Raw genomic sequence first — 23,980 nt, forward strand, 5'->3', positions numbered from 1 at the left:
GTGATTCAGTGGTTTTCTTGAGTGGTATGCTTATATACCTCTCTCTTTATCTCTCATGTATCTACCATAGGGTTTTTTCTCCGTGGTTATGAACATAGAGGCTTACATAAAACAACTTATATAGTCTATTTTATGTTAACAACTGATTTTGAACTCATTCTAAGGTTCTGTATTTTTACCCCCACTAATTTATGTTTTTGATATCACAATTTAAATCTTGGGTAACCCTTGTCACAGTTAATGTATTTTTACTACCTTTGTCTTTTAACTTTTGTCCTAGTTTTAGAAGTGATTAACCCACCACTTTTACAATATTATATTATTCTCAATTTTAATATATATTTACCTGTATCCATGTGATTTATACTTTCATATGTTTTCCTCTTATTAATTAGCATGCTTTCATTTCTGCTTAAAGAAGTCCCTTTAACATTTCTTGTAGGTGAATTCCTTTAGCTTTTGCTTGTCTGGTAAATTCAGCATCTGTTCTTTAATTCTGAATGACCACTTTGCCAGGTAGAATATCCTTGGTGAAAGTTTTTTTTTTTTCCTTTTAGAACTTAAAATATATCATGTTACATCCTCTCCTGCAAAGTTTCTGCTGATAGTTTCTGCTGAAAGTCTGCTTATGGGGGTTCCCCTACACATACCAAGTTGATTTTCCTTTGCTGCTTTTAAGATTCTCTCCTTGTCTTTACATCTTTATGCTTTATTTATACTGTCTTGGTGTGGGTCTCTTTGTGTTCATATCAATTGAAAGTCTTTGGACTTCTTGAATCTGGAGGTCTTTTCCTGCTCCAGGTTAAGAAAGTTGTCAGCCAGTATTTCTTCAAATAAGTTTTCTGCTCCTTTCTCTTTCTCTTCTCCATTTGGGACCTTTATTATGTGAATGTTGGTCTGCTTGATTTGGTCCTCTAAGTCCCTTAAGCTGTCTTCATCTTTTTTGTTTTCTTCCTGCTGCCCTAATTGGATGACTTCCGCTGCCCTTTCTTCAAGGTCACTGATCTGTTCTGCTTCATCTAGTCTACTGTTCAACCCCTCTAGTGTATTTTTCAGTTCACTTATTTTATTCTTCAGCTCATTGATTTGTATCTGGTGCTCTCTTATATTTTCTATCTCATTATTGAAGTTCTCAGTGTGTTTATCTATTATTCACCCAAGTACAGCAAGCTAGTTTAGAACATTATTTTTAGGAACATTATTTTGAACTCTTCAGCAGGTAAATGACTTATCTTTATATCATTAGGAGTTTTTGTGAGGTTTTATCTTGTTCTTTCATTTGAAACATATTTCTGTTTCTTCATTTTGCTTGACTGTTTGTTTCTGTGCACTAGATAAAACAGCCACTACTCCTAGTCTTGACGGAGTGGCCTCATGTAGGAGATGAACCTAATTTTTTAACTGTGCCGTAGTTCTTGGTTGTCTCTCAAACAGTTGGGATTGTCCCAGGAGCTGATTTTATTTTTCATGGTCCTTGGTAGTTGAAGGTATGCCATGACCTGCCAGTGTCCTAAAGGGGAGGATCTCAGTCAATACCTGATTGAAAACTAGACCTTCAACAGCATCTTTTAAAGAATGCAAAGATAGGGATGCGTGGGTGGCTCAGTGGGTTAAGCGTCTGCCTTTGGCTCAGGTCATGATCTCAGGGTCCTGAGATCGTGTTCCGCATCATTGAGCTCCCTACTCAGCGGGGAGCCTGCTTCTCCCTCTGCCTGCTGCTCCCCCTGCTTGTGCTCTTTCTCTCTGACAAATAAAATCTTCTAAAAAAATGCAAGATATATAGTCCTGTGGAACTGCAAGCATAACCCCCATTGATCACCAGAGTCTGACAATCTAAAGGTATCCCCAAATGGCAGGTGCAAATATTGGGGTGCCAGACAAGTGTAGAAGCTCCTTTCTGGGAGATGCCAGTGACCTCGAGGGTGACATAAAGATGGCATTCACTGGCCTCCATCCCCAGAGAGCATCTCAGTATTCTAGATAAATGCCAAACCAAAATCCTCCTTTAGGCCAAAGTTCCAGGATAAGCAAATAGGCCTCTTTCACAGAAAGACTGGGGTGTGTTTCAGTTCATTTTCTGTGCTGTACCCTGGGGGTGGTAGGCAACCAATAACTCTGTTTGTTATGTTCCCATGAGACCCATAATTGTAATCCCTGCTGGCTACCAGAGCCAGGTGCTTAAGGCCATTTCCCTGAGCAGCAGTGATAACACCTGAAGTACCAGACATAAAAGCCAGGGTATTAGACCTGTGTGATCCCTGCATTGGGAGACACTGGAACTCTAGAGCATGGTGGACAGAGAACAGGAAGATAGTGCCCACCCTCTAGGTTCTCTGGAGAGGAATATAGTCTACCCTCTGATGAGTGTTTATTTAGGAGCCTGCTTCTAAGGCCACAGCTCTGAAGACAAACTAATAGGCCCATTTCCTGGAAAGACAGGGCATTTCTGTTGCTGTCTCTAACTGTGTGGTAGGAATAATAGCCACTTCACTCTTTCTCCATTTGTTACAGCCCTGTGGGACTCAACCAGCATAAGACCCCCTGGCCAGCAGTACAGGGAACACCTGTAAGTGTTCCCTGGGCTTCAGCTGCAAAAATCACCAGACTAGGGTAGAAGCTCCTTTCTGGGAGATACTGCTGATCCAGAGCAAGACAGAGGGAGAGTGTAAATATGGTGCCTTCTGATCTCTGTCCGTAGAGAGTATTTCTGTAGGCCTCTAGGTATTTGGTAAGCAGATGCCTGCCCCTTAGGTTGATGTGATAAGATACACAAGCCTCTGTCACAGAAAGTGGTGGGTTGTGGTCTGCTACCTCTGCACTATGCTCTGGGGCAGGTAAGTCCATGCACAAGTCTTTCAAGAAATGTTTCTCAGTTTGCTGTACTCTTGTGCATGTAAGACAAAAGTGCTCTTGGGGGCTCGCTTCCCAGGTGCAAGTCTTAAAAGTTATCGGGCCCACAGTAGGATTCAGACCCTTGGCTCCTCAAGGAGAAGCTCTGGGTTTTGACCTCCCTCCCAATTGTGGGTCTCATGCCACAAGTAGGGTTTATGATGTGATTTTGTCAATGTCTCCTACCTGCTTCAACATGAGGTTTTTTGTTGTTGTTGTTCACCCATTGCATAGGACTTGCTTGACTAGTTTTGGGTTTTTTTTCCCCCAAAGGAAACAATTCCGTATGTCTATTTGGTGAGTTCAGGATCTTCCCATGTTGGCATCTTGAATTGGAACCCTATCAGATGATTCTTATTCACATTTGACAAGTGAGGAAACTAGTCTTAATAGTTGTATCAAACAAGTAGAATTAAGTTGCAGAGGGAAGAATTTCAAACACAGAACTTGGGCTCTCAATGTCCTAAATGTTTTATTAAACCACCCTGACTCTGATAGTGATCTCAGCTCCCGAATGGGGTTAAGCTATCATCATGTCCTCTAGTGGTAGTGTTTTTATTTTGAGAACAAAAATGATAGAACCTTTAGCCTTGCATCCTTTTGGTTTATCTCAGGGGATAGAATGAAGTGGTTCTAAGTAATTGTGGTATATCCATTGCTTCCAATTTGAAAGTAGGAGTTATATTAATTTTCTAGGACTGCCATAACAGGTGGCTTAACCCACCAAAGTTTATTCTCTCACATTTCTGAAGGATAGAATTCTAAGATCAAGGTGTCAGAAAGATTGGTTTCTTCTGAGACCTCTCTCCTTGCCTTATAGATGGCTGTCATGTGTGTCTGTGTCCTAATTTCTTCTTCTAAGGACACCAGTCCATACTGGATTAGAGCACACTGTAATGACCTCATTTTAATTTAATTGCCTTCTTAAAGACCCTATCTCCAATACTGCCAAGCCAAATACTGTCAGTCATATTCTGAGGTATTGGGGGTTAGGACTAAACATGTGAATTTGTGGGGGCAGGGGTCACAGTTCAGCCCATAACAGTGGGCAGGCTTTATGTGGATTTAAACTACAAACCAAATTGAGTTATGCCAGAGAAAAGTAGAGCATTTATCATGTCTGCTTTTTGATAGAGAGTAGTAGTCAATGGGCTGATCTACTGTGGAAATGATCCAGGCCTTATCACAAGGAGAGGAAAAGTAAAATTAGGGAAGAATTAAAGACAAGTTAAAGGAAATGTTATTGAAAGAGAGGAACTGTTACTCTCAAAGGATGACCCACTTCATGGCCTTGAATCTCGTTATAACCTGTACCTTACTTTATTCTCCTGGGTCATTTTTGGAGCTTATTTATTGTTCTGAATTGGTAATTAAACTACTGGATTTTTTGAAATTATAAATGTGACCCGAATTACATTCTGATCCAAAAAACGGTATGCTGATTAGAGTTTCATGCTGAGGGTTAACTCACAACCTGACACATTAAGCATTTAAAGACAAAAAGTCTGAAACACCAGAGAAACATGGTTCCTACCACAATACACTGCCACTTTCAGGCGTATGTGTGGTTGTTGTTACAGATTTCTGTAAAGATTCAAAATAGGTATTTTTCCCATCACCTTCATTTTCTCATCGAATAATTTTTGAACTACTTTTCCTTCCTGAGTTATGAGTTACTCTGACCTTCACTCATAGGTTTTTTTCCTAAGGACCTTTTCCCTTCTGCAGAATTAAATGATTTGGTTTCTTGAACCTCTGTGGTCCCCTCTGCTCCCTTGATTTCCAAGGCTGACTGACACTGAAGGCAGGTGCTGAGCTTCTTTTGTCCCTCCTATTCTGCAAGGTTTTCTCATGTGCTACCTCCTCCAAGAACCCTTCGCTCCCAGAGCTGATCCACCAGGAGGGTTTTCCTCCTATATACATGGCATTTGTGAAAATCTCACTTTATTTTCTATCACTGTTAATACTTAACCTTCTTGGACTTTCTCATCCTTCTCCTATTTGATTGTGGCTTCCTTAAAAGCAAGCAATTTATGTCTATCTCTGAAATCCTCTTCCCTGTATGGTCCCGGGCTAAGAATTGCAATGAGCTGGGGAGACAGAAGTGAAGCAGCCATTTCTCTTGGTGCTGCCTGTGGTTAATTTAAAAAGCAATTCAGAGGGGCCAGTGAGACCAGCTTGTCCTCACTGGCCCCAGGTTGGTGTCCAGCTCTTCCTCATGAATGGCAGCACTGTGGACCCATAGTAGCCCCAGGCTCACCACCACACATTTGGCCGAATACCTACAGAAGCTGCAGGAGGTAGCTTTCCAGAGGTTCTTCCCCAGCTTCCCTTCATGGCTGGCCTACCCTGGTAACTGGCCATGCCCACTTCCCAAATTTCCCTGCAAGCTCTGACTTGCCCAACAGCCCCAGTGCTTCTGGAAGGCTGTTGGTGACTTTCTCTGGTCCTGCATTTCTCACTTCTTCATCCTTACTTCCCTAGCTTCTCTGATAATTATATAAGGTCTCATTCCCGTAAGGGGTCTTTTTTCTATAGTACATGAGTACACCTTCCCCAACTGAACGCTGATGGATTCAGTAACACATCTAATAAATGTGCCCTTTCTTGAGCTGTGGCAGACAACGTTGTGCTTTCTTAGCAAGTGACAGAGGCAGGGGAAATAGATCATTTTGATTCAGCTCTGTTCCCTCACCCCTTTGTTCCTTATGACCAGATGTACTGATTTAGGATAAAATCAACTGATGGAAGTCATGAGTGTTTCGGTGGCCACTAAAAAGGCTTTTCATTCATATGATTCCAGCAAAGATCAAAGCAGTGAGTACTTTTCAACTTCCTCAGCCAACTAAAATAAGGTCTGTATTGAAGATTAATGACCAAATGTCAGCCGCTGGAACAGCTGGAATGATAAAAAGTGTCCCTTCATTATCATTAGCAATATAGGTTCTTAACCCATGCACTAAAAACACACTTCAATGTATTTCACCTTGAGACCCGGTCCATTTCTAGAATTTTGAGATACTCCCCTATCCCTAAGGATGGTTTTCTCATTAGTAAAATGGGCTGTCTTTTAGCCAATTTTCCCCTACAGTGTTTCTGTGTGACCCTGATTTAAATAGAGGGGAGGATCAATGATGGGGTGAAGGTGAGTTGTACTGAAGCCAAAAGCAGTAAAGACTCTGAAAATAGAGCTGAGTCATGAGCAAGAGAGTCAAAGCTTTTAGGACCATGAGGCCAGGGTGATAAGCTACTGGCCCCAGACTGGAGCCACAATCCACAGCTTGCTTTGATCTCTGAAAGAGTGTAAAAAGAATAGGTGATAACGGATGGGTGTGTGCTCTGAGTTGACAAGGGAGAATGTTTCTCTCCAGCTGACAAACTCTGCACCCCACCCAAAGAAGATCAGGGGGTTCAGGCTCCCTCCCATAATGAGCGCAGAAGCTCACACGTTAAAGACAGTAAGTATTCTTCTCGTGAAGAGATCTGTCCTTGGATGAGATACAAGTAAGGGATGGAAGTAAGGTGAGGCTCATACTCATTTAAGAGATGTTCACATACTTGCCAGACCTATTCACAGCATTGTGTACAACTTACTTGTTGATCTCCAGCAACCTACTCCCGTGGCAGAGGATCATCAAATGAGCAAACCTTTTTTTTGCTCTTAAGTGTTTCCTGAGCTTAATGTATTAAATACCTACAAAACTTGACAAGGGGGGATTAATACAGATACAAGTCCAATATTTTGTTTCTACAGGTAGAGTTGCCAGGCAACAATCACACTACAATACACAGGACTGTCATTATGGATCAACCCACTTCTCCCTGTAACTCCTTTCCTGCCAAACTGAAAAAGCAAGGCAGGCAGTGATGGTACTTAAAAGCATCCATCCTCCAGGCACTCTTACTGGCTAAAATCTTCTCTTGTGGCAACTGCAGAATACTCTGGAGCTGGCAAAAATGATTCCACGTTATTAGAATATTCTTCTGCAGTACAGAAAATGCCCTTCCATTAAGAAAAGACTGTGACGGAAAATATAATGCAGACGATTAAACTTTGAAAATTAGCAATGTAAATTATTTATCATAAATTACTAGAAGCTACCAGGGGTCCCACGTGCAGCAGACGAGGTGCTGTCTTAGTCATACTCTGGCTGCTACTCAGCTTCCCTCCACGGTAATTTCATCCATACCACTCACAGGATGACAATTTTATATCGTAAGAGGTCCCCTGGCAGGGGATATTAATTTATAACAGAAGGGAACAGGAGGGAGAATTTTTTTTGTGCTCCTTCCCAGTAAAACACACAAACTGCTCCCTTGAGGCACATACAGTTATATATTAAAACATTAGTGATGGCACTAGAGTTAATAAGAGATATAATATACAATACAACCATATACAGTATATATTAAAAATCCACAAAAAGATATTGTAGATCCTAAAAGAAAGCTCCCAGGATAAATGGTGTGGTACACTTTCTTGTGGTTAAAAAACATATCACTAAAAATATGTAGTGCATCCTCAGTGGGATTCACAATTATCTGAGGTCAAATATCTGAAGACTATTTTTTCTTCCAATGAAGCATAAACCATAAAATCCTCCATTGTTGTCTCTAAACCATAATAGACCTGCCAGTAACCAAGGGATGAAATAAATGTTTCCAAAGTAATAGAAAACATTAAGCTAGATTAGTGGTTTCCATATTTCCTTAAATGATTCCTATTCCACATGCAAAATATCTTCAATTTTGTCCCCCAAAATGAAAAGTATATAATACAACTATCTCAGGCTATTAAGAAACACTAATGTAGGATCTGTGTAATGCAAAATATTTTCAATTTGGTTTCTCAAAATGAAAAATACATAATACAACTATTTCGAGCTATTAAGAAACACTAATGTAGGGATCTATTTAATGTAAGAGACCTTTGGATTTTGATCAAGATCTAGCTCTAATCTTAGCTATATAAAACTAACATTTAAAAAATCTATCTCTTGGAATTCAAAGACTTAAATATTTTGCTGAAATAAATTTCCACTAAGAAAACAGCATTCTCTGTTCAGGATCAAAACTCCCAGGCAGAGGTTAAATGGTATATGAAGGTTTACATAACAAAATAGTGGTGGAGTCTAGAACAAACCTGGTATACTTCATTCAAGGTAAGTTACAGCTTCATTAATGAGCTGGAGTTGTTGTCATGTGCAACATGATTCAATATTTGAGTATGTTGATAAATGATCCCCATAATAAGTCTAGTTAACATTCCTCACCATGCGTAGCTAGAAAATTTTTGTGTGTGATGGAAACTTTTAAGACCTACTCTCTTAGCAACTTTCAAATATACAATACAGTATTATTAACTATAGTCACCATGCTGTACATTACATTCTTGTGACTTATTTTACAACTGGAAGTTTGAAACTTTGACCCTTTACCTATTTTGCCCACCCACCACCCACTCCTGATCTCTATATTTATGCGCTTGGTAGTTGCTGGGGTTTTGTTTAGATTTCACACATAAGTGAGATTATATGGTGTTTGTCTTTCTCTGACTTACATCAGTTAGCATAATGCCATCAGTGGTCCATCTATGTTGTTGCAAAGAGCAGCATTACTTTCTTTTTATGGCTGAATAATAATCCAGTGTGTTTGTGTGTGTGTACACATTTTCTTGATCCATTCATCCATCATGGACATTTGGCTGTTTCCGTATCTTGGCTATTGTAAATCATGCTGCAATAAACATAGGAGTGCATATATCTTTTCAAATTAGTGTTTTCATTTTCTTTGGATAAATACACAGAACTAGAATTGTTGGATCATATGGTGGTTCTAATTTTAATTTTTTGAGGAACTGCCATAGTGTTCTTCTTGAGGCTACAACAATTTACACTCCAAAAAACAGCACACAAGGTTCCCTTTTCTCAATATCTTGCCAACACTTGTTATTTCTTGTCTTTTTGATAATAGTATCCATAATAGATATGAGGAGATATCTCATTGTGGTTTTGATCTGCATGTTTCTGCTGAGTCATGTTGAGCATCTTTTCATGAACCTGCTGGCCATCTGTATCTTTTTTGAAAAATGTCCATTCGGACCCTTTGTACTGCTACTTGTCTGTTTTTCTTTGTGTTGCCTTTGTTTTGCCTTTGGTGTCAAATCCAAAAAATCACCACCAAGATTAATGTCAAATAGTTACTGCCTATATTTTCTTCTAGGAATTTGATGGTTTCAGGTCTTAGATTCAGGATTTAAATCCATTTTGAATTAATTTTTGTATATAGTATAAAAGACTGGTTGAGTTTGCCCAATACCATTTATTGAAGAGAATGTCCTTTCCCCATTATGTATTCTTGATTTCTTGATCATAAAGTAATTGACCATAAAAGTATGGATTTATTTCTGGGATCTCTGTTCCACTGATCTATGTGTTTTTATGCCAATACCATAGTGTGTTGATTAATACAGCTTTGTGATCAAGTTTGAAATCAGGAAGTGTGATGCCTCAAGCTTTGTTCTTCTCAAGATTGCTTTGGTATTGGGGATCTTTGGTAGTTCCATACAAAGTTGAGAATGGTTTTCTCTATTCCTGTGAAATATGCCATTAGAATTTTGACAGTAATTGCATTTAATCTGTAGATTGCTCTGGGTACTAGGCACATTTTAACAAAAATGTGAGAATCCAGGAACACTACATATCTTTCCATGTATTTGTTTCTTTATCAGGTTCTTACAGTTTTTGGAGTACAAATCTTCCACCTCCTTGGTTAAATTTTTCCTAGGCATTTCATGGTTTTTGCTGTAATTGTAAATGGGACTGGTTTATTAATTTCTGTTTTTGAATTTCATTATTAGTGTATAGGAAACATAGTTCTAACAGGTTTTTTGGTGGAATGTTGAGAGTTTTCTATTATATGTCATGTACAAATAGTGACAGTTTTAATCCTTTCCAGCTTGGATGTCTTTAATTTGTTGCCTAATTGCTCTGGATAGGATGGCAATTACTATGTTGAATAAAAGTGGCAAGAAAGCACCCTTGCCTTATTCCTAATCTTAGAGGAAGAGCTTTCAGCTTTTCACTGTTGGTGTAATGTTAGCTGTGGTCTTGTCATATATGGCCTTTATTACTTTGAGGTACATTTCTCCTATAGCGACTTTGTTAAGAGGTTTTATCATAAATGGCTATTAAATTGTATCAATTGATTTTTTGCAACTATTGATGTGATCATGACTTTTAACCTTCATTTTGTTAATATGTTGTATCCTGTTGATTTATGGATGTTGAACCTTCCTTGTATCACTGGAATAAATCCCACTTGATCATGGTGCATGATCTTTGCAATGCACTGTTGAATTCTCTTGGCTAATATTTTATTGAGTATTTTTATATCTATGTTCATCAGAGCTTTGTATAATAAGCTTGGAAATGTTCCAAGCTTTGTATAATAAGCTTGGGAATGTTCCCCCAGTTCTGTTTTTTGGAAGAGTTTAAGAAGGATTGGCGTTCATAATCTTGGAATCTTTGTTAGGATTCACCAGTGAAGATACTCTGTCCTGGACTTTAGTTTGTTGGGAGGTTTTTGATTACTGAATAAATTCTATTTCTAGTAATTGGTCTGGGTTTTTGATTACTGAATAAATTCTATTTCTAGTAATTGGTCTGCTCAGACTTTTTTCATGACTCAGTCTTGGTAGTTTTGATGTGTCTAGAAATTTGTTTCTTCTAGTTGTCCAGTTTGTTGGTGTTTATTTTTCCTAGCAGCCTCTTATGGTCTTTTGTATTTCTGTGGTATAAGTTGTAATGTCTCCTTTTTTTATTTTTGACTTATGTGTGCTTCTCCTTTTTCTTAATGAGTCTAGCTGAAGGTTTGTCAGTTTTATTTCTTTTCAAAGAACCAGCTCTTAGTTTCATTGACCTTTTTAGTCTCTGTTTCATTTGTTTCTACCAAATTTGGGCTTCATTTGTTCTTTTTGTACTTTCTTGATGTAGGCATTTATTGCTATGAACTTCCCTCTTTGAACTGCTTTTCTGTGTCCTCTAAGTTTTGGTATGTTGTATGTTCACTTGAGTAAGGTATTTTTTAATTTCTCTTTTGATTTCTTCATTGGCCCATTGGTTGTTCAGTAGCATCGTATTTAGCATCCCCCTATTAGTGAATTTCCCAGTTTTCTTCCTATAGTTGCTTTTTCATCTTATACCATTGTGGAGGATTAAAATATGATCTCAGCCTTTTTAAGTTTATTAAGACGTGTTCTGTGGTCTAAGATTTCAGAGATTGCTTCCTATGCACTCGAGAACAATTGTGCATTTTATTGCTTTTGGGTGGAAAGTCATGTATGCGTCTCTTAAGTTCACCTTGTCTAATGTGTCAGTTAAGGCTCCTATTGCTTTTCTGTGTAGATGATCTATCCATCAGGGAAGGGTATTCCAGTTTCATATTATATTGCTATTTCTCTTTGGTTTGTTAATACTTGCTTTACGTATTTAGCTGCTTCTCTGTTGGATCCAATACATTTTTCCTCTTGTTGGATTGACCCCTTTTGCATTATGTAATGCCCTTCTTTGCCTTTCATTACATGGCCTTTTTTTTTTTTTTGTATAAAATAGCTATAGAAAAATCTGAAGTCTTGAATGTCCCTTATTCACTGGCTGCATAAACTTGTGCTTTCATTCCCTCATCTGTAAAATGGATATAGAGAACTGGATACATGTCTTAAGATCTGTTTGGTCTGATATAAATACAGCTACTTCAGGTTTCCTTTCCCTTTCCATAGAGCATCTTTTTTATCCCTTCACTTTCAGTCTGTGTGTGTCCTTATATCTGAAGTGAGTGTATTATAGTTAGAATAGAGATGGGTCTTGTTCTTTCTGTCTAGTCACTCTGTGTCTTTTGATTGATGAATTTAAATGTAGATGTACTCAAGTAATTAAGAAAGGTATGTACTTACTGCTGTTTTGTTTCTTGTTTTCTCTTTTGTTTTTGTGTTCTCTTCCTTTGTGATTTCATGACTTTCAATAGTGGTATTCATAGATTCCTTTATGTTCATCTTTTGTTGATCTACAGTTGACCCTTGAACACTGACCCCTGCTCTCATGTAGTTCCAAGTGTGCATATAACTTTTGACTTCCCAAAACCTTAACTACTCACAGCCTACTGCTGAGTGGAAGTGTTACCAATAATATACATAACTGATTAACACATATGTTGTATTGTCTTAATATTTTTCTTTAGTTTTAGTAAAGAATATAGTAAGACAATCATAAGGAAAATACACTTAGTATACTGTACTATAGTCACAAAAAAAAAATCCACGTATGAGTGGATCTGTGTAGTTCCAACCCATGTTGTTCAAGGGACAACTGTATACAGGTTTTTACTTTGTTATGAATATAAGTTGTGCATAAGCCTCATTATAAGCGCAGTCTATTTCAAGTTGATAATGACTTAAATACGTTCTCAAACTCTTAGAATTTCACTCCCTCCCTCACATTTTATATTTCCCTTAATTATGGTATTTTTACTTTTTGTCTTAACATTTATACTGGCTTTTAAGTGACCTTAGAAGTTATATACATGATCCACCACCTTTGCTATATATTTACTTTTAACAGATTTATGCTTTCATAGGTCTTGTTACTAATTAGTGCTATTTCTTTTCTTGTAGGCTTGAAATGGTGAACTTCTTCAGCTTTTGCTTGTCTGGGAACTATGTATCTGTCCTTCAATTCTAATGACAACTTTGTCAGATAGAAGTGTTTTTGGTTTGAAGATTTTTAAGATACCCTGCCACTCATCCATGGCCTGCAAAGATTTGATAGTTCTCTGAGGGTTCCCGGTTCTTTTTTTTTTTTTTTAAGATTTTAGTTTTATTAATTGACAGGGCGGGGCAGGCTCCTTGCTGAGTTACTGAGCAGGGAGCCAGACGCAGGGCTCGATCCCAGGACCACAGGATCATGACCTGAGCTGAAGGTAGCCACTTAACCGACTGAGCCACCCAGGTGCCCCTGGGTTCCTGATTCTTAACACTGTTTTTCTCTTTTGGCTCTGGATTCATCTTACTTGAAACTCTCTGAGCTTCCTGGATCTGGATTCTTGTTCCTCCCCAAAGTTGGGGTGTTTTCAGACATAATTTTTTCAAGTCCGTTTTCTGCTTCTTTCTTTCTCTTCTCCTTCTGGCAGTCCTGTAATGTGACTGTTGAGTGCTGGTCTACCTGTGTTGTCCCATAAGTTCTTTAAGCTATTTTTTTGTTTCTTCTTTTCTTTTTGATTATATTCTGATGGATTGAGTTCACTGCCTTGTCTTTCAGTTCACGGTCTTTTTCTTCTGCTTCATTCAGTCTGCATGGCATCCCTTTGGGATGATTTTCATTTCACATTTATATTCTTCAGCTCGGTGACTACTATTTGGTACTTTCTTATATTTTCAATCTCCTTGAAGTTCCTGATTTTGGTATTTACTGAATTTACTGTATGACTGCTATTTTGAACTCCTTATCAGGTACATCACTCATCTCCATTTCATTAAGGATTTTTTTCCTGAGGTTTTGCATTTGTTTTTCTTTTCATGCACTACATAAAACAGCTACCTCTCCCCGTCTGGAAGGAGTGGCCTTGGGTAGGAGATGAACCTCCTCTTTTAACCTTTTTTTTTTTTTTAGCTCTTGGTTCAAACCTTTGAGATTTTATTTTTAGTGGTTCTCAGTCATTGAGGGTGTGCCACTACCTGTCATTATCCAGATGTGGAGGATCCCAGTCAGCAATTGGATTGGGGCTGTTCCCAGGGGTACCTAGTTAAGTGTCTGCCTTTAGGCTCAGGTCATAATCCTGGGGTCCTGGGATCGAGCCCTGCATTGGGCTCCCTACTCAATGGGAATCTGCTTCTCCCTCTGCACTTCCCCCTACTGGTGTGCTCTCTCTCAAATAAATAAATAAAATCTTTAAAAAAAAAAAAAAAAGCTGGTGCCTGGGTGGCTCAGTCGCTTGAGTGTTCAACTGTTGGTTTCAGATCAGGTCATGAGAACCAGCCCTGCATCAGGCTTCATGCTGAGTGTGGAGCCTGCTTAAGATTCTCTCTCTTCCTCCACCTCTACTCATGCTCTTGTCTTATGGTGTATAAGCATTGCTGGCCACCATAAACAGGCTACCTGGAGGTGTCCTCTCAGTGGCATTTGCAAAAATTTAGGCACCAGACAATTCTGGGACATACCAAGGAGCCAGAGCACGGCTGAGGGTGAGTGCACAGTTGGCATCCAGTGGCCTATGTTCCCTGACAGCACCTCTGTAGACCCCTAGATATGTGCCAAACCTGACCCTCAGGCCAAAACTGCATGACAAACAGGCTTCTTTCACAGAGGAAGGTTGTGTTTTCATCTGTCTATGCAGTACCCTGGGGGTTGTCACCTGCCAAGAACTGCCTTGGGTTCTTACAGTCTTTTAGGACTCTGGAACTCAACCTCCCTGGGCTAGCAGAGGCTGGCTGGTAGGCATCAAAACTGGGGTGCCAGATGCATGTAAAAGCCTTCCAGGGGTAAATACTCGTGCCATGGGATCACAGCAGCCAGTGAGCTTGAAGATGGTGCTTTCCAATAAGCAAATGAGCCTCATCCCCCACATGAAGACTGGACTGCTTCTGTCCTGGGCCCTGAGACAGGTGAGTGCGGGCACACAGGAGCCCTTTAACTACTATTTCCATAGCCTCATGGACCTCCTAGATGCAAGCCACATTGTTTTTTGGTTTTTTTTTTTAAGATTTTATTTATTTATTTGACAGAGAGAGAATGAGAGAGCACATGAGAGGGGGGGAGGGTCAGAGGGAGAAGCAGACTCCCTGCCGAGCAGAGAGCCCAATGTGGGACTCGATCCAGGGACTCCAGGATCATGACCTGAGCCGAAGGCAGTCGCCCAACCAACTGAGCCACCTAGGCGCCCCCAAGCCACATTGGTTTTTAAAGTTAGATGTTTAGGGGGCTAGTTTCTCAGGTGCAGGTATCAAAAGTTGGGGTGCCTGATGTGGGATATAAAACCCTTAGCTCTTCAGGAAAAAGCAAGCTGTGGGCATTGAATTCCCTTCTGATTGTGGGTCACATGGCTAGATGGTGTCTCAGCCTGTCTTACTTACCTATTTTCTTCTTCTTCGCTTCATGTGTAGGAGTTCTTGGCTAGGTTCTAGCTCTTTTTCAGAGCAAATTATTCCTTATGTGGCCATAGGTTCTGTGGGTCAATGGGAGAAGGGGAGTTCTGGTTCAACATGGCACCACTGGAAGATCCTGAACTTCTGTTTTCAAAGTAGTAAACTGTGTGTCCTTTACAAATCTGGCCCTGCTGGAAAGTGACAGTTACCATGAGACTAACTTGGGATAGGCCAATTATATCAACACCAAAAATGGCCACATCTGACATTTTTTTTGAACATTCCTTACCATAGAGTAGTGTTCCTGTTCAGTATTTATCCTCATCAGTCTCATATACACTATGATTGCAGCTCTTACATCAACAATGTGATATCTCCCAAGCACCCAGCACCAGTCCAGATCAGTCTCCGAAGCCTTACTAGTAAAGGTTCATGCTGTGGCCTGCTGGCAACTTCATACTTTCTGCCTAGATTCCTGGTATTATCATCCACTCAAACATTTTTATTTCTTATAATTACCACTGTGATAATAGCGCCTGCCTTATGGAGCTGCTCTGAAGATTGATGAGCTATCTAATTTACTGTCAAAGAGTAGAGACCCACTGTCTGGCAACTGCCATCACCAGTAATACTATATTATTAATTAAATCTCAAGCATCTTGGACCCTCTCCTCTACCTTTCTCTTGTCTTCCCTGAGCTGTTGCACTAAACCCCTGACTTCAATTTCTATTGCATTTCTGCTCTCTTGCCACCAAGAGCTATTTTTTCAAACATGAATCTGATCATGTCCTGCTCCTGCTTAAAAATATTTGTCAGTAGCATCAATTTCAAAGTCCTTAGTTTGATATGCAATACTTAACAAAATGGGCCTGGTCTAGCTTCTTAGACTCACTGACTACAGTCCACAATGTTCTTTAATACTTTTGTCCTTTGACACCTCATTGCCTTTGCATGTTCTACTTCCTGTGTTTGGAAAGCTCACCCTGCTTTCTTTCCTGATTGTGATTTCCTGTTTCTCCCAGTCCCACCACGACCCATTTTTTGTGCTGTTGTACTGTTCTCCCTGCTCCAAGAGGCTGACTACTAAGGACTAACTCACCTGCATTGCTTTGCTTGTCCATTTCTTGTTAAGTTCAGCCAGTGGAAGCACCTGTAAGAGATCCGAGGGTAGGAAGATCCCTTCAGTCCCTGTAGTGATGCTGTTTTCCTGTTATTTACTAGTACCTTCATTGAAAACTATTTGGCTAACCTTCCCAAGTATATAACCTGAAGGCAGTCCTCAGGAAACACCAGATAAAACCAAGTTGAGGGGTATATTCCTATATGTAACTAGCCTGTTCTCTCTCCAAAAAAAAGTCTGAGAAGAAAAGTTTCTAGATTTCAGGAGAAAAGAATGTAATAATTGAATGTGATCTATGATCCTCCTTGAATCCAGGAATGAGGAAGGAAAACCCATACTGTGCAACTGGCAAAATGAGCTTGGTGTCTATTCGGGAAAAGTGTGTGTGTGTATATATATATATTTAGGAGATAGACGGGAGCAGGCAAACTTTCAGAATCGGTGGACCCTGATACACCTGTGAAACAGCACTCATCAATAATCATGTAATTTACCAGTACCTTCCTTTTAATAATGGTAACAATCAATCGAGTATGCTCTGTTGCATATACTTTATGTCCAATTGTCATTTTGAGAGCCCAGAGGGCTGAGGTGGACCCTGGAGTCTTGTTCTGTTCATCTCCAGCGTACAGGTGTATAAGCCTGATGCTGTCCCCTTTCCTGGGCAAGTCAGTGCACCCTGGAGTAGAAAGGACACATCCTCATCTGTAACTGCTCCATCAATATGGTAGCCACTTGCCACATGCAGCCACTGAGCACTGGACATGTGGCCAGTACAAATGGAGATGTTGCTGTCAGTGTAATAGGCACATAAGGTGTATCATGAAAAACAATGGAGAATATCTCAGTATCTTTTCACGTCTGATTTTGGATGTATCTACTTAAATTAAATGTCTTTAATTTTACCTGTTCCTTTTACTTTTTTTAACGAGCTGCATATCAATTTAAAACTCCCACATAGCTCTCATTATTTCTTTTGGCTAGTGCTGGTCTACACAGATGAGCAAGTTACTAATTAAGCAGCTTCGCTGATTCTCATTATTCTGTGACAAGAGCACCAAATAATTCTTGCCTTCCTCATCTCTTTTTAAAACAGAGGGTGAGGTCTACTGGGACAGTGTTCTTGAACTTTAGTGGATATTCAAGTTGCCAGCAGCCATCTTGTTCAAAATCTGGATTCTGACCATTCGGTCTGGGGTGAGCCTGTGAATCAGCATTTCTAACAAGCTCCCAGGTGCTGCTGCTGCAGGTCTTGGACCACACTGTGTAGACAGAGACTAAGGCATGCCAGACTTTAATTTGATGCAGGTGTCAGCATATAAATGTTTCATTAACTGAAGGAAAGTCAGTATTTTAGGAAACGTAATTACTGCTAACCACTTCTAGTTATATCAAATAGTCCTAAGAATGATTTTCCCAAATCCACACTAGGAATTACCACAGCATTAATGGATTGCTTAAAAAAGTAAACCTTGCTATTCAGACAGTGTCTTCAGAAAAGCAGTAGTAGAATTCTGTTATGTTTCCAACACCAGCTGTGCCTCGGGGGATGTTATAGGAAGTCAACTGGACTTAAGGTCCCTGAATTCTAGCATTATGGATATGCTTTAGAAATTCCAACTGGAGGGTGGCTCAGTCAGTTAAGCATCTGCTTTCAGCTTGGGTCATTCCCGGAGTCCTGGGATCAAGCCCCCCATGGGGTTTCCTGCTCAGCAGAGAGTCTACTTCTCCCTCTCCCTTTGCCCTTCCCCCTGCTCACTTACTCTCTCTCAAAAATAAATAAAATCAAGACCAGCTTCCTCCTATGTGCCTAGAATTTCATCAAAATATTTCTACATTTCAGTTCTCATCTAATGAAAGAAACCTAATGAAAGAAACTGTTGTCTTCTTAGCCATTTCTAGCTAATAACACACCCAAATTAATGCGGACCAGGAGCTATGTCCTAAAACATGACAAGCAGCAACCATCCCCGGAGTGGTAACAAGCAAGTTCTCCAAGCTGTCAGACACCAAACCAGATGCATCAAAACCCCAATAAGGGGGTGCAGGGTAGGCTTGTCGTCAACCATCAAGAACAGGGAATGGTCCGCACTGTTGTGCTGAGGATACAACCCTTCCCAAGAGAAAATGTAATAATAGGGAGTATTTTTGTGGATTTACTAATATTAGTAGTAGGATTACCTTGCATCACACTGGGAGGTAATGATTCTTTTAACTTTGTAGAAGGCGAAACAACAGATGAGATGGAAACCCACACTTGAATCCAGGACTTGACAGTTCTGAGTCCACATCCAGCACCACTACGCCAACCTTGGCCAAGAAGCAGAGGAACCAAGTTGGAGTGGGAGGCCATATTAGTTAAGGTCTAGTGCCCACTGTAGGCAGAAGTTTGGCATCCTGTCTCAAGGAACGACCTGATCAACACATTCATACTAAAGGAAGAATGGGATTTCTCAATCTCCAGAATTGAATCAAGATGGAGGCAGAGGAGAGTAGCCACCCAGCAGAGGAGGAAGCCCGCCCATCACCCTGAAACCATGTCCCCTCAGGCCATGTAAGGCAAACCCTGTCTCATTCATTCAGACACCCATGCAATTCTGATTTAGCAACACAAAGAGAAATCTTTTTTTCTTTTACAGTCATCATGACAAAAACCTCACAGACCATCTGAAAATGGATTCAAGAAGATTCTACACTGCCTATACTCTGAGCTTCTTTTGGCTGTTTTTGTTTTGTTTTCTAGAAGTGCTTCTTGCTGAGCAGAGCTTTATAGGTATTTGCAGAAGGTTGATACTGATGTTCTCCCAGCATGTGGTAGACAAAATAATTTTTCTTGAGACTATCAAAACAATATGCTTACCCCAGTGAGGTCTGAATCTATAATTGATGGTAATTCTTATCTGCCTAAAAGAACTGCTTTTCTTTTTCTAGATTTCGCTGTCCCCTTCCATGTTACTATACTGGTCAAAGGGGGAAAGCTCTTTATTAGTGGAGAACTACCATTTAGCAATAAGGAAGTTGCAGGTCACCCACCACATGAGTCAGTGTGATAAACTGGCTCGGCACAGATGAGATTCTGAATCCTGGCACACAAATCACTTTGAGCAGCTTTACTATGGCTCTTTGGTATGCATTTCTAGGGAACAAGATTCCGTCTCTGTCCTACAGTGAAGCTCTCCTCACTGGAGCTCCAGAATGCCTAGAAGAGAAGCCACAGTGAAATGGATGTTTGCCTCCATTGTAAAAAAAAAAAAAAAAGATGGAGACAATACTTTCAATTTGGTGAACCTTGTTCACAAGGTCAAGCAGCTCTATCAACCTCCAGAGAACAAATTTCATTCTACTAGTACGATGTCACATTTTTTAAAGAATTCTTCCACAAACTCCTAACTACCCCCAGATGGGGTTCTTGCCTTCCAGAGTCCGCATAGGTTTCAAAATCAGGCCCGCCCACATGGTGCTAACTGATGACCTCTCAGAATGCTGAACTCTCTTTTCTCGACCCACCCTCAGAACTCTGCCTTGCTTCTGGGACAAAAACAGCTTACAAGCCAACTGTGTTAGCAGTAGCACAAAAGGCAGAGAGTCCAGAAGAAAGCCATGCATATTTATTATCCAAATTAAAAGCCCATGGCATGGACATAAAAACAGAATAACCAGAGTTGAACATAAATGGGCAATTTGGCTGCATCATCAAGTTCTCTGACTCCACATCAAACCTTTTCCTGGAGAACATGCTGGGGCTGTCTCACCTCCAGTGAGGTGGAAAGATGCTAATGAAACCTCGAAGTTCTTACTTGGTGCCCATCATGCTGCTCGTGCTTTTATAGCCGAGCACTTATCTATCTCTGAGAAGTGAATGACTATGTTCTAGACACATTTTTTTCCCCTTAATGCCATAGGATGATATTCTCTTTAAAGCAAATTTTCTCAGAATTGTTTCACCACCTACCTTGACTCTGCTTCCTCTTCTGCAGTAGCTCAGCTTCTCGCTGAGGAATGATGCTGTGGAATCTTCTGGTGGCAAAGCTCAACAAATGTTTAAAAAGTCAGGGAAACGTGGCAAAATTAACAGGGTGAATTTGTACATATGGTAACATGGGCCTTTCTTTAAGGAAAATATAGAAAGAGAAGGGGTACAGGAAAAAAGGGAAGAACAACTGGAAGAAGAAACCGTGATTATTCAGAGCTCAGTGCCCCTTTTGTAAATTACACACGCATCATGGACACCACCATGGCCAGCACAAGACTGCCCAGTTACGCTCTGTGTACCTGTTGCACAGCAGCTAGATACATAGAAAATATTAGAAACATCGAAGGCTTTACAGTAGCCAGTGAAAACAAGACTATATAAGAGAAGTCATTAGTCACACAGCATGACTTGGGAAAGGAACGTGTAATTTTCTAACACTTAGTAATTCTTTTTTCATGTCAGCAATGATTGTGAACAGCAATACAGAGACCACTCGAGCGCATGAGAATGGCAAAATTTTGAAAAGGAGGCAATACTAGGTGCCGGTGAAAATGTGGAAAGGTGAGCACTCAGGTAAACAGCTCTTGGAAGTTAAAGTTGATTCAGCAGTTCTAGAAAACGCTCCCACAGTATTTAATGAAATAATGTAATCCCTGTCAACAATAACTTATGGGTAAATACCTCAGCAAAATTCTCAGCTTGGGAAGGATCACATAGCATGTGTTCATTAGGGTCACACTTTGTATATGGTAATAGAGATGCCCACCTAGATGCCCACCACCAAGGGAATGGGTAAGTAAAAAATGATGGATGTGTTCCACGGACACTGTGTGGGAATTAGAAGCAATCAACTCCATCCCAAGAGCAATATGACCAGATCTTAAAAACAACATTAAGTGGAAAAAGCCAAGGGAAAAAAATGCATAACTTTGTGTAAGTTTTTAAAAATATGCATACACAACAACAGTACACACTTTATAAGAGTGCACAGTGTTAGGTTCCTATGACAAGGACATCAGAGGAGCAGCCCATGAGGGGAACACAAGTGGCAACAGGAAAGAAAGAAAAAATGTTTGTTAATTAATGAAGTTACTGGGGCACCTGGGTGGCTCAGTCGTTAAGCATCTGCCTTTGGCTCAAGTCAGGATCCCAGGGTCCTGGGGTCGGGCTCCCTGCTCAGCAGAGAGCTTGCTTTTCCCTCTCCTGCTCCCCCTGCTTATGCTCTCTCTCTGACAAAGAAATAATTAATATATTAAATTACTATCATGTATTTATTTTCCTTTCAAAATGAGCCGTTGTCAAAGCTCAAAGTAATCAGCATGGGCCTTAGTAAAGAGCAAGCTGAGGACTCAGGTGGCTTATCACTCAGCTCAGCACTGCCAGCTACCAAGACCCTTCAGACCAATGTTCACTTTATCACTTTAAAGCTGTTTTTTCCCCCCTCGGTCATGTATTGTTTAATTTACATCTGTAATATTAGACAAGATGCATCAAAATTACGGATAGTAAAATGCAAATTCATGAAGATAACGTAGTCAGAGATCCACTCCTAACACTTGTGAAGAAAGAACCAGAGTACAAAGAGAAGCCCAGACCCCCAGCAGCCCAACCCTTTGACATACAATCCATTTTGTCCTCCCCCCTTCCCCACTGTACCTTTTTCATAACCTGCAAGACGAAGTGTGCATGAAGAATTCTGGTACTTTTTAGAGTTTGGTCTCCAACGTGGGGACCTCGAGCCAGCTCTTCTCTCCCCCTTCTCTCTCTGTCCTCGATTGCATCTCATATTCGTGCCTGTGGCCTCCAGCCACCTCCAGCCACTTCTCCACCTCAATCCAAACAGCCACCCCTTGGCCATCTCTTGACTAGAGGATTCCATAATGGCGGTGCAGTTCAAGGTCAGGATGGGTGCGCTGGGGAAAGGGCCGCGCAGGCTCCAAAAGCAGATGTGCAGGCTGTCCGGGCAGGAAATTCTGGGTCTCAAGCACTCAGTAGCACCTGGAAGGGAGGGTTTGGGCTCTGGGACTTGCAGAACCCTCGCGTGCCTGCCATGCCCCTAGGACCTTACCCTAGTTTGGCTTCTGACTGAGCTGGGACCCCTCTTGTCTAAGCCAAAGCACTCCTACAACCCCGCTCTTAGGGCCAGAGGGTTCGTATTCCTCCCATATACATATATTGAAACCCTAACCCCCAATGTGAGGGTATTTGGAGATGGAGCCTTTGGGCAGTATTTAGGTTTAGACAAGATCATGAGGGTGTCATGATGGCGTTAACATCCTTCTAAGAAGAAAAAGAGAACCGCGCTTTTTCTCTGTGCCACGTGCAGACACAGGAAGAAGGTGCCCATCTCAAAGTCAGGAAGGGGGCCCTTACCTGGGACAGTTCTGCTAACCTTGCTCTTGACTTCCAGCCTCCAGCACTGTGAGAAATAAACCCCTGTGTGTTTAAGCCAGCCAGTCTGTGGTATTTTGTCATGGCAACCCAAGCTCAGACCCTCAGACCCGTGCCTTAAGAGGCTCCCCATCAGCTCTGTAGGTCAGACGCATATGTTCTCAATAGAGGCCAGCAGAAGGTTCCTGATAAGAAAGAAAACATTGAAGAGAAAGCACTGTGACAATTACAACTGATTTAGCTTTTTATTTATTGGGAATTAAAGCTGCCAGCATCTGGAATGTCTTGCTTGTAGGTGAATTATTACAAAGAGCAGCCTGATACCTTCCAGCGTGTTCTGTATTTATACATAAAACATGAAAATTATCACCATTAACTGATTTTTCCGTTGAAAACTGAAAGTGCCCAAACAGTAAATGAAGACGGTTTTTGTTCACTGTGTGTCATAATCCATAGTTAAACTAAATCTGTATTTTATTCCGGTTTCAATCTCTAAATTAAAAGTGGTCTAATACTTACAGATTTATGACAAAATCATGATTTTTTTCCTATATTTTTGGTACTCAACTAAAGAGTGTGCAGTATTTATTAAAAGTTAATTATACATTATAAATATAGTCCAAGAGTATGAAAATAACACTCTAAGATGGCCATTTCTATACTCACCTAATAAAATAGTTGGGAATGTTTTTATTGATTATGCAAAAAGAAGAAAGAATGATTACAATAATCCTTAATCGGCTCAGAAGTATTTAATCTGGTGAAAGGGAAAGTCAGACCCAAAACAAAACAAAATAAAAAATTGTAAAATGCTGGCACAGCAGAAAGATTTGGCGTTTTGGAGAGTAACTTACTCTCAAAAAAGCTTTAGTGTTTTATCCTTTATGAAGAACTATAGTTTCAATGCCAGACTTTTGACAGAATCCAATGAACAAGGTAGCTCACCGATCAGCCGGGTTCTGCTTGGATATCACTACTCCCCTGGAATACCGGTTCCTCACCTCCCACCTCTCCAATCTGCTACCGTAGCCCTCAATAAATCTCATCTGTTCGCACTGTATCTCTTATTCGTGCCTCTCTGCTGTATTCATGTATCACTCACACCAGGGAAGGATTTTGGGAAGAGGTATCTGCAAGCAGAAACTGGGATGGCATTTAGCAAAATTGCCATGGTTTTAAGCAAAGCCTGGAAAATTTCACGATGTCATTTTCTTCTGGGGACAGATGCAAAAAAAGAACAAGTTTCAAAGGATTTGTTCTTGCTACTTGGCCTCATCCTCCAAAGACTACATGTAACTGGTCACTTAAAGTGTTTTTTGATTAAGAGAGTGGTCTCTAGGGGCGCCTGGGTGGCTCAGCCATTAAGGGTCTGCCTTCAGCTTGGGTCGTGGTCCCAAGGTCCTGGGATCGAGCCCCACATCGGGTTCCCTGCTTGACAGGAAGCCTGCTTCTCCCTCTTCCACTCCCCCT

General features: G+C 40.5%; 1 long non-coding RNA gene across 1 annotated transcript; it reads right to left on the reverse strand.

Moving 5' to 3' along the window:
* Window positions 1–16,124: 16,124 nt before the first annotated feature.
* On the reverse strand, window positions 16,125–21,443 carry LOC115942321 (uncharacterized). Its single transcript, XR_004076918.2, has 4 exons — window positions 20,099–21,443; window positions 19,180–19,345; window positions 18,328–18,456; window positions 16,125–16,176 (listed from the first exon to the last, which is right to left on the reverse strand). It is a non-coding gene; the product is annotated as an uncharacterized LOC115942321 (long non-coding RNA).
* Between the last annotated feature and the right edge of the window lie 2,537 nt (window positions 21,444–23,980).

This window comes from Leptonychotes weddellii, chromosome 7, assembly GCF_054177405.1.
Source record: "Leptonychotes weddellii isolate Sample4059 chromosome 7, ASM5417740v2, whole genome shotgun sequence".
Lineage (NCBI taxonomy): Eukaryota > Metazoa > Chordata > Mammalia > Carnivora > Phocidae > Leptonychotes > Leptonychotes weddellii.